This window comes from Geotrypetes seraphini, chromosome 4, assembly GCF_902459505.1.
Source record: "Geotrypetes seraphini chromosome 4, aGeoSer1.1, whole genome shotgun sequence".
Lineage (NCBI taxonomy): Eukaryota > Metazoa > Chordata > Amphibia > Gymnophiona > Dermophiidae > Geotrypetes > Geotrypetes seraphini.
Window position 1 is genome coordinate 201,841,545 of NC_047087.1, and position 11,817 is coordinate 201,853,361.

General features: G+C 39.6%; 1 protein-coding gene across 1 annotated transcript in view; it reads right to left on the minus strand.

The window, feature by feature from the left end:
* The window catches only part of NDST2 (N-deacetylase and N-sulfotransferase 2), a 687,503-nt gene that overhangs the window by 213,399 nt on the left and 462,287 nt on the right, over positions 1 to 11,817 (minus strand).

Below are 11,817 nucleotides of genomic sequence, written 5' to 3' on the forward strand. Positions count from 1 at the left end.
GGAGATCATGGATTTGAATACCACCTTTCTGAGGTACACCCAAAGTGGTTTTTATATACTATTATATGCAGCTATTGTGAGCTAAGTAGGCTCACAAGATAAGTTTTGTACCTGGGGCAATGGAAAGTTAAGTGGCCATACATGAAGAAGGACACGGTACTACTTGAAAGGGTCCAGAGAAGAGCGACTAAGATGGTTAAGGGACTGGAGGAGTTGCCGTACAGCAAAAGATTAGAGAAACTGGGCCTCTTCTCCCTCGAACAGAGGAGTTTGAGAGGGGACATGATCGAAACATTCAAGGTACTGAAGGGAATAGACCTGGTAGATAAGGACAGGTTGTTCACCCTCTCCAAGGTAGGGAGAACGAGAGGGCACTCTCTAAAATTGAAAGGGGATAGATTCTGTACGAACGTAAGGAAGTTCTTCTTCACCAACAGAGTGGTAGAAAATTGGAACATTCTTCCGGAGTCTGTCATTGGGGAAAACACCCTCCAGGGATTCAAGACAAAGTTAGACAAGTTTATGCTGAATCGGAACATACGCAGGTAGGGCTAGTCTCAGTTAGGGCGCTGGTTTTTGACCAGAGGGCCGCCGCGTGAGAGGACTGCTGGGCAGGATGGACCACTGGTCTGACCCAGCAGTGGCAATTCTTATGTCCTTATGTTTGCCCAGGGTCACAAGAAGCTGCAGAGGGAATCACTAGGGTTACAATATTTATTAAGGTAAAAAAAAGGGGGGACATCAGAGCCCACCCCTACCCTGCCCCACCCCGCCCCTGCCTCTCACTAGTCTTGACCCTAAACTGCCCCACACTACCAGCACAGCCTTTCTGTCTCCAGTCTTCCCCTTACTTCCTCCCCCCCAACCCCCACGGGCCACTGCAGATTGAAGGCTTCCGGGGCAGGCTGGCAGCAGAAGGATCATGTTGCTAACGCTGCTGACTGCCTGAAGTTTTTAAATCGCAGAAGCGCCAGAGAAGGAACTAGGGATGAGCAGACTTACAAAACCATTACCCGACTCTGGGGTGAGGACTGGACTGGAAAGATTGAATCCAAAACCTGGACAAACTCCCTCTAGTCGAGGAAACTGTTCTGACATCTGGACAGTCCTCCAAAAAGAGGACAGGTCCATGTAAATCTGAACATCTGGTAACCCTAGGAATCACACTGGGTTCTCAGCCTATTGCACTAACCATTAGGCTATTCCTCCACTACTGAGTGATTTGAATGGATAAATGCCTCAGAGAACTGCTTTTTTGGCCTCCTGGTATAAGCCAATCCCAGCCCTAATTCCAACAATCAATAAATCTTGTTTATGCACTTCTGGGTATACTCTAGGCAACTGCCTAGGTGATACACAAATCCAGGTTTACAGACACATCTTTGTAAGGCAAGGAAGGTCAGAGAAGATATGTTTAGGCTTACAAACACAGATACAAGGCCAATTTTGTCTAGTGGAAAACATACAGTACTAAGTTTACCCTGGGGAAGTATGTGACTATCCACCTTTATAATATCCTGCACAATTAATGAGCACACATATTTTCATGCAATTCAATGTAATTTGCTCACAATATCCCTCAATCCCTGATGAGCCTCCCCATACGTTTTCCCAGCTTCCCCCTACTTTCATTAATTTATACAGGCACTACCATCTTCCAAAATGGCTAGGGGTAAATCTTAACATTGCCTTGTTTGGCAGACTGATCCCCTAGTGGTACATCAGAACATATTGCTAGGCACTAGCGTACCAAGGGCAGAGTGGTGGGGGCAGACTGCCCTGGGTGCAGGCAGTGGAGAGGGGGATGCATGGAGAGATTATGGAGCTGCGATCCACATGCACACGGCTGTTGGCCACTTCTTCTAATGTCAACTTCCTGTTCTGAGTCAGGAGACCAGTAGAGCCGACAGCTGCACACATCTGGGCCACAGCCCCCGATTGCTCCACTCACTGGCCCCACTGCCTGGAGGAGGGTGTCCTCTGCTCTAGACGGCTATCAAGCCAGGTGTGCCACTGCTGCTAGGAGTCAGATGCTGCTATTTTGAAAGATGGAACAATGCCTAATTTGATTTTTGACCTGATCTATTAAACTACAATGGAGACAGCAGAGTAACACAATGGGCTCTACTGTGATATAACCTCTTTGCCTGAACAATGCAGTTTAGCAATTGTTGCATTCCAAAAGTATGAGAAGCTGCTTCTTTTCCACTGCCAACTCCAGACTACGTCCCTTCTTTCTTGCGGCGCTGTTTGCCTGGAACAGGCTGCCTGAATCAATACGTCGTGCTCCCTCCCTAGCAGCGTTCAAATCCAAGCTAAAAGCCCACTTTTTTGAACCTGTTTTCAACTCCTAACTCACTGCTGTCAGATACCTATACCCACTGTATCATTTCCTCTACCATAATCTCTCCACCCCTGAAATGTCCTGTCTAAATTAGATTGTAAGCTCTTCGAAAGGACTGTATGTTAAAATGTACAGCGCAGCGCTTTAGAAATAATAAATAGTAGTAGTAGTAAGTAACTGCCAATCACATGCAACCTTATTTTCCCATTTTTTTCCTCCAAACTCTATCATCCATCATTCCAGCTGCTCACATTATGTGCTGTGCCAATACGGAATTAGTCATGACAGCCCATATGTCCCATTTTCATTTTTAATCCAGCTGCACAAATTACCTGAACTACAACAAAGGAAGCCTCTACAGGGCAGATTTCAGAAAAAGAAGATGGCTAGGGATTTCATGAGATCACAGAGTCTACTGGGTTGTTGCTTTAATTTCTTGCATGAAGCAGAATCCAGATACTCCAATATATTCGACAACTACAATATCTGCGTTCTAGGACAATGCATTACTCAGGAATGTTGGAACGTCTGCACAATTGTATTATCACATTTTTATTCTGAAGATGATAAAGTTGAATCGCCAAACCACAAGACTATAGCACAGTTCCTGATTGTTTCTTTGCACCAGTTTCTGTGCTTAGGGAACAAAATTATATCAGCACCATCTCTGCAATACTCTGATACAGTAATTCCTATTTTAAAAAAAATTAGCCCTTTAAATACAAAATGTAACCCTTCCAACTGTAAACTTGCTTTTTAAAGACTAAATATTTCTGCAGCAAATTAGAGAGAGGGGAAATCACTTTATAAATCCAAAGCAGCTACTGTGCCTGGTATTGCAAGATCCAATCTCTTTCTCTAAGCCACACAGGTATCAATTTTCTGCACGGTTTAGTACAGAAATGATTAGAAGTAGTAGAAGCCTCTTTCATCATATTAATGCCCATGCTAAAACACTCTCAGATCCCGTAATCGGTTTGGCCATAGATGCCGAAAAGGCCTTTGACCGAGTTGAATGGCCTTTTCTATTCCAAATTTTAAAGTGGTACAATTTTGGCCCGTTCTATACAGATTGGATTAAAACTTTATATCATCAACCCACAGCTCGCATTTTAATTAATAATTCTCTCTCCAACAAATTCTCCCTACATAGAGGCACTCGCCAGGGCTGCCCTCTGTCGCCGCTGCTATTTAATTTAGCGTTGGAACCTCTCCTCTCTGCTATCCGACAATGCCCAACAATAACAGGAATTGAAACCACTTATTGTCATATCAAATTAGCAGCATACGCTGATGATGTCCTTCTCTTTATCCGAGATCCTGTTGCTTCCCTTCCCTCACTCGTTAATATTGTCTCTCATTACTCCAAGCTTTCTGGATACTCAGTTAACTGGGAAAAATCAGAAATTTTCCCTCTTAATGATCTTATTTACCCCTCAGATCTCGCCCAATTTCCCTTCACGTGGTCACACGGAGCTGTAAAATACTTGGGAGTGTTAATACATAAAGATCCGATTCAAACTCAAGATCTAAACATATCTAAAATTAAAAGTTTAGTTCTTAACACCCTGTCTCGTTGGTCTCCACTCTTCCTTTCATGGTGGGGCAGAATAGCTTCTATCAAAATGACCCTTACTCCTCAGATAAACTATACCCTCTCAATGCTTCCCTCCTTATGCAAGAAGAAATTTTTTCATTGATTGAATAAGAAAATATCTGACTTTATGTGGAACAACAAAAAACCTCGTATTGCTCTCGACAAGCTGAAAGCCTCTAAAATTAATGGGGGTTTGAATGTACCAGATTTTCATTTTTATTATATCGCATCATTGGCCAAATATGGAGCCTACTGGATTATTAACCCTAGTACCCAAGACTCACCAACCTGGTTTGACCTGGAACGGTTTTTATGTGCACCATTACATGTTTCATGCTTGTTGACGGTGCCAGTGCCCAAACTTTTGAGAAAATACTCCTTACTGAGTGCAACGCAGCATGCCCTTCACATACTAGACGTAATCGCAGAGATTTCAATTAAAGACAGCCCACTCTTGTCCATTTGGAATAACCCCAAAATCCAAATCAATAGTAAATCTCTTTCATGGAAAAGGTGGCAGCGGGCTGGTTTGTGGTCTCTCCATCAGATAACCACTCTCACTTCGTTTGTTCCCTTTGTCACAATTTGCTCTACTTACTCATTGTCTCCTTCTGCTTACTCACAGTGGCTTTCTCTTACTAAGACGTTATCTTCTATGTCTATACGCTTTGATTATATGACATCCATTCACACCTTGTATCACTGGTCCACATTGGCTATATCAAAAGGTAAAGCGATATCTCTCTTTTATAGTATTCTAAGAGATCACTCTTTCACATTTTCCTCTCATTCCATGAAACATTGGGAATCTATGCTGACAACCTCACTTACTGATGTTGACTGGGAACTCTTCTGGTCATCGACAAACCGACCTCTTTTATCATCCAGAATCTCACAATCAATGTTCTTCATTATGTGGAATGCGGTATGGACACCCTTTCGGATGTGGAAAGCTAACCTAAAACAAGACTCTATATGTTGAAATTGTATGAAAGAAGCTGGGACTCTTGATCACATGCTTTTTCACTGTGCTAAAGTTCGTTCCTTTTGGACATGCATTTGGGACACCATAAAGTCTATTACCAATTGTTCAGAAGAAATTTCCTTTGACATTATAATTCTCCGATCTCAACACCCTTGTTTTACACAGTCTAACTGTCCTCCTAAACTCATTGATGCAATGTTTGTGACTGCCCTTATGCACATCTTGAAAAATTGGAAGTCCTCTTCATTACTAAACTATACCTTTTGGTGGAATTCTTTGAGCATGTATCATAAATTTGAATCATATGCTTATGAAAAGAAAAATATAATTCGACTTTCCAAAAGTTTGACACAATGTAAATCACCCTGGAAATTCCTAGACTCATATGTTCAATCTATTTCATAGACACTCCTCTCTTCTTCATCTTCTTTTTCTTTACCTTCATCTTTTTCCTCATTTTATTCTTTTTCTTTCTTCTTTCAATTTCTCTTTCCTCTTATCTTTTCTTTTATTATCTTTTCATGAACAGTCCTAGTACTTTAGATCTTTTAAAACGATTCAATTCTACATTGCACAATACAACTGAATATTTGTTATACTAAATGTTTTGTTTTATTTTTTGATACCCTGTACTTGAACTGTTTCTTATATTTTTTCAAAAAACTCAATAAAAAATATTGAACTCAGAAGTAGTAGAAGCATTTGCAGAACAACTAGTAGACTCGTCACATGCAAAGGGTGTTTTGAAACATGTATGTCGGGAGAGGTGAAAAGATGAACTAATCACTATTAAGCTAAGTGACGTTCCTCTTACAAATAGTACTAGTAGCACTAATACGAATAGGATGACTATTAGACACTCAAAGTAAATGAAGATTTTATACATACATATATAAAAAAAAGGATTTAATAAAGATTGGGCTGATGAAGAATGTAGCAACTGAGGTAGTGTGGTGCTCGGTTGTAGTCAGAAGGTCCATACAAATAAATAGTGTATAGGACTGTGTAAACAAGTGATTCACAAGAATATAGTGGAATTGCTGGAGTTAAGATCTAAAGGAAGACTTAGAACTGAATAATCGTTTGAATATACAGCAGTTGACATATTTTTAGTGGGTATTATCAGGAAGATAGAGAGTGATAGAGAGTGCAGAGTGTTCCACTGACCTGGATTACTGGGAGACTCAGAAGTAGTCTCCTCATTCACTGAATGTGTTCTGCTGTAAATGAAAAGGGGGAGGCGGGGGCAGTTACTCTTTTCCCTCTCTAGGGCGTAGATCAATAGTATTCTGTATTTGCAAATATTTGGATAATAGACAGAAAACAGATCCAAGCTGCCTTTTCAGCATTCTGAGAGCAGATTAGAATGACAAACTTTGTAACCAGCGGAGGGAGAATGAGTCACCAAGATTGTAGGAAGCAGGCAAAAGGGCACGAAGAAACACTACCCCCTCCCCCCACCTAAAAAACTTAGTGGAAAACTGAAGAGATCAAAGTAACACAGTGGCTGAAATACTGCGAGTCACACAAAATAAAAGTGAATGTTGCCAGAATTAAAAACAAAAAGACCCATTAATATTGGGTTTCTGGGATAACACTTCTACCCATAACACTCTACAGCAGGAGTGTCAAAGTCCCTTCTCGAGGGCCGGAATCCAGTCAGGTTTTCAGGATTTCCCCAATGAATATGCACAAGATCTATTTGCACGCACTACTTCCATTGTATGCTAATAGATCTCGTGCATATTCATTGGGGGAAATCCTGAAAACCCGACTGGATTGCGGCCCTCGAGAAGGGACTTTGACACCCCTGCTCTACAGACTTTATTATTCTTGAATTTAACAATTCAATACAAAAACTATTTCTTCTTGGGGAATAATACAAATTTTAAATTTTAAAGGGGCCCTTTTTCTAAGGCATGCCTAATACAGCAAAAAATGGAGAACCACAGGAAGTTGACATCAGAAGAGGTGGGGGCTGGCGATATTGATGGCTGTGCACACCAGACCACAGTTCCATGACTTCCGGCTGCGCCTGAGGTGGACCACCCTTGGTGTACCATTGCCATTAACACATGCTACAGCATCACATGATTTTTTTGTTATTGCATAACTACATATGCATGGAAAAAATCCATTCATTGAAAGTGTATGCCTACTTTTACATGATGTGTGTGTGTGAATTTCTGGGAGTATAGTTTGGACAACCAACGAAAGTCCAACAGGACAAAAAACCCACAGGTACAAAATCACACAAGAAACAGTGGGAATGGACAATGAACATTCCACATAGGGTTACTGGCATTCCAATAAAAGGACATATAAAAACTGTGGGCCCGACATAGCACTGTGTTTCGGCAAATCAAAACGCCTGCATCAGGGGTCACTGTGATATTGTAATCTACAAACAGCAAGTCCTTTGTCAGTACAAGGCTCCTCCCCGCTGCTGTAATTTTAAGGCAATTGGTCTACTATATCCAACATGGTACACTTGGCAGTTGTTACAGACCTAGGACTATTTCTTCAGCATTGGTGGAACTGTTTTTGACACCAGCTGATTGTATTATTTTTCTTTCAAGCTTAAATTTATTTTATTTTCCAGTATTACTGAAGAGGGGCTGTTTCCCTTTGGGCCATGGCTTTCCCTCTCTGAGGATTCTCGTGTTGGTGGGTTTTCTCTTGGGGTCATTGTCCTCTCCCAAATTTTTTTTAGGTTTTTGGGTCAATACTGTGGTGTCCAGGATGGCCAACTCCAACACCAGGGCCGTTGAATTCAACGTCCAGCTCTACCTTAGCTATTTCAATGCTGCCCCCATCGGGAGGGAAAAGCGCATTGTCTGTCTCTCGACACTCCTCTCAATGGCTTTCCCAGCAGCCAAGTCGATGCTCTCCCTGAAACTGCAGCTCTTCTCCAGTCCCTGTAAAGCACTTTTGTGTGTATATATATATATATTAAGTAATTTTGTTCTTTATAACAGTCTTCACCATTTTGGCCAACACTAACATCAGACTCACTGGTCTGTAGTTTTCCAGATCACAGTAGAACGATTTTTAAAAAATAAATTGGGGTTACACATTGGCTATTTTTGAATTTTTAATTAACACAGACGACATGTTATAGTAGACCTGTAATTTAACTTATTTCTTTCAATTCTCAAAGGTGTAAACTATCCGGTCCAGGATAATTGTTGAGCTTCAGCTTGTTGGTATGGCCTATTACATCTTCCAAGTTCCTTAGTTTTATCACGTTTAAACGCACTTTCTTGCACAGATAAGCTCCCTTACATCCTCGCCATTAAAGACCAAAGCAAAAAATTTATGTGGAGAGGCATTTTCAAAAGGACACCCAAGTCAGAACATCCTAAATGGACATCCATCTCGCATATGTTTTTGAACAGGATATAGCCTGTTTGAAAATACATGGGATGGACATCCCTGGGCTGGAAACATCAGGCATGAATATCAATTTTACAAACGGAAAAATCCAAATTTTGAACAGGTAAAAACAAGATACACGGATGTCTGTAAAGCAGCAGTCTTAGAAAATGGCCACACAGACCTCAATGTAGAGCAGAAGGCCAGCCTAGTGGTCAGTGCAGTGAATTGAAAACCAATGGACCCAGGTTCAAATCCCACTTTAACTCTTTTTTTTTTTGTAACTGTGAGCCTTCCAGGAACAGAAAAATACCTACTGTACCTGAATATATACCACTTCAATAGCCTTCAGCTTTGTAAGTGGATTATATATTTAGGTACACTAGGTATTTTTCTGTTTCTAAAGGGCTTACAATTTAAAAAAAAAGTTAATGTGGGACTTGAACCCAGATCACTTGGTTTACAGTCCACTGCACTAATCACTAGCCTATTCCTTAGCCCTGATTCCTACTTTGTTAAGAATGCCCATAATGCCTGAAGCTGTCATAGAGCCTGGTATCCTCTACAGGTTTCACTTTTAGGGAAAAGGAAGAGGGACTGCAATCACTGGGGATTAAGATGATGTCATTCCTTAGTCCTTCCAGTTGATAGCTGCTGAATCAACATGCATAGGCATAAACAGACAAATAATCAAACATGTACACATTAAACAAAAAACATTCTCTTATAACTCCAAAAGGAAAATATCTATAAAACTGCAATATCTCCCCTATACACTATCAAAGGCCTCCTGAAAGTAATTAGCCTTCAAGAACTTATAAAAAGATAACAGTACAGGAATCTGATGAATTTGCTCAGGAAGTGCATTCCACAATAGTGGACTTGTAACACTAAAAACTCATGCGGATCGTGCATTACTAACAGGTGCTGAGATCCAGACCTCCACAAGAGAGAAGGTACATACGGGGCAATCAAAGTACCTACAGTGTTTGGCAATTCCTGCTGTATGGCCAATTGCAAATATTCCTTACCTGGCTAAACTGACGGAGAAAATAGTATTTAATCAAGTAGCAGAATTTGTAGAAAAAACGAATGTCCTACATCCTAACCAAACAGGTTTTAGACAATATCATTCTACTGAACACTCACTAATAGGCATGTCAACTTCTATACTTTATCACTTAGATCATCATTCTTCTGTTCTTCTAATTTCAATTGATCTTTCATCAGCCTTCGATACTATTGACCATAATCTTCTTATAGACAGACTTCAATCTATTGGTATCACAGACCAGGTCCTGCTTTGGTTTAAATCCTATTTTGAAAACCGCTCTTCTACTGTTTCCTTTAACAACACAACCTCAGAAAGTTTCTCATCATCATACGGCATTCCGCACGGCTCTATTCTTTCACCTCTTCTGTTTAATATTTTTCTCGCACCTCTCATGACTCTTTGCCAATCTATTGGTTTTTCCGTATTTGCCTAATCAGACGATATACAGCTTATACATCATTTGGACCCTAATAGTGCCTGTGAAATATCAGCCATCAATGAAAAACTGAAACAGATCCATCAATGGCTTGAATCAAATAGACTGGCCCTTAATATCAAAAAAACAAACATTATGCTTTTCTCCTGGAAAGATGGTTATAAACTTTCCCTTCCAATCTCTATTAAAGGCATCCCTCTTAAGTTGAAAAACAGAATTAGGATGCTAGGGGTTATCTTTGACGATAAATTAACTTTTCATGATCATATTAGCTACGTTGTTGAATCAACTTTTTACAGACTACATCAGATTCGCTCGGTGTCTAAATTTTTATGTCCAAAGTCTTTGAACATACTAATTCATTCCCTGGTCACCTCAAAAATCGATTACTGCAATGCCCTATTTAAGGGATTAGCTCTAAAGGAAATTAGGCGTTTACAGATCGTCCAGAATGCTTCTATTAAATTTATCATGAAAGCTAAAAAATTTGATCATGTCACCCCGCTGCTTAAAAAGGCCCACTGGCTTCCAGTAGCTCATCGTATAATGTACAAATTAAGTCTGCTTACCTTTAAATCTCTGTCATTTAAAACCCCAGCTTTTATTTATAAATTTTTGATTCCTCTTACCACATCCAGATTACTGCGGTCGAATGACCAATACTTATTGGTCATTCCCTCTCTCAAAATTATTAATACATGGCGGCAATCCATTTTTTCCGTTACAGCACCACAAACTTGGAATTCTCTTCCAATTTACTTAAGAGAGGAAAAAAACTTGGAAAGATTTAAGAGTAAACTTAAGGGTTTTCTTTTTAAAGATGCATTCGATGAATAAATGAATTGCTTATACTCTTTTGCACTCTTTTATCCTCAAAATATTTTGCTTTTTCTTTCCCTTTCCTATCGTATTCAACCTTAATTGTTTTTTTTATAATCAGATTGTATTTCTTTCCTATCCTCTCCTCATGTTTCAATATGTTTGTATAAGTTGGTTTTTATCATGTTTAGTAGTTTTAGTTTTTTGTTAGCTGTGTCTGTTACCCCCAACTCTGTAATTTTAATTATTTGTACATCGCCTAGAATTTGGAATAGGCGATTAATCAAATTTGATAATAAACTTGAAAACTAGCACCAATATTTTTAACTCGATTCTCCAAGCTACTGGTAACTAAAGCAACGACGTGACATTTTCTCTATGAGGGAGACCCGATGCATTCTGCACGACTTACAATGCTCTCAAAAGATTTTTTTGGAAGCCCCCAAAAAGAGCATTACAAAAGTACAAGTGTGGTAACACAAAACATTGCATCACCTGCCGGCCTTAACAAAGAAGAGAGTTTTCAAGGTTTAAAAAAAATAAAACCCTCTTAAGATCTTGACTCAACTTCAGTGAGCCTTTTAGATTATTCCATAATTGTGGTCCTGCTATTGAAATTGCTGCTCTCCATGGTGTTTTTTTTTTTTTAAATGCACTCCATGCCTATGCTCCAGGCTCAACCTCATAGCTGACTCAGATGTCAATAAACAAGAAGGTAGCTATTTTCTTATAACTTGCATCAAGTACCACAGTGCCTTTCGGATTGTGGAGCCCTGTATATATCAACCAGGTAGTAAATAAGTTTGCAAGCAACTAGAGTAAGTGCCTTTTCCTATATAGGTTCTAATAACTGTAATAATATTCCGTTATATATAAGACAACAGAGAGACCTGAACATTTTAAAAAGATTGTTAAAACAATATTTATTTTGTAAAATGAAATATGGGTGTTGACCGTTTTAATTTTGCGGTTTGAAGCTTGATGTTTTGGCTAAGGGGAAGGTTTAAAAAACAACAACAACAAAAAATACTGTTTGTACTTATATGGATGTTTGTTACTTATGTGTGTAACCTTATGTGTGTAACTTATGTGTGACGCTATAAACTATTACCTGATGTAAAATTGTCAAGATTTTAAATTCAATATGAAACGTTACAGGTAGCCAGTGTAGTTGTTTCAAAGATATATATTCATAGCGAGATATCCT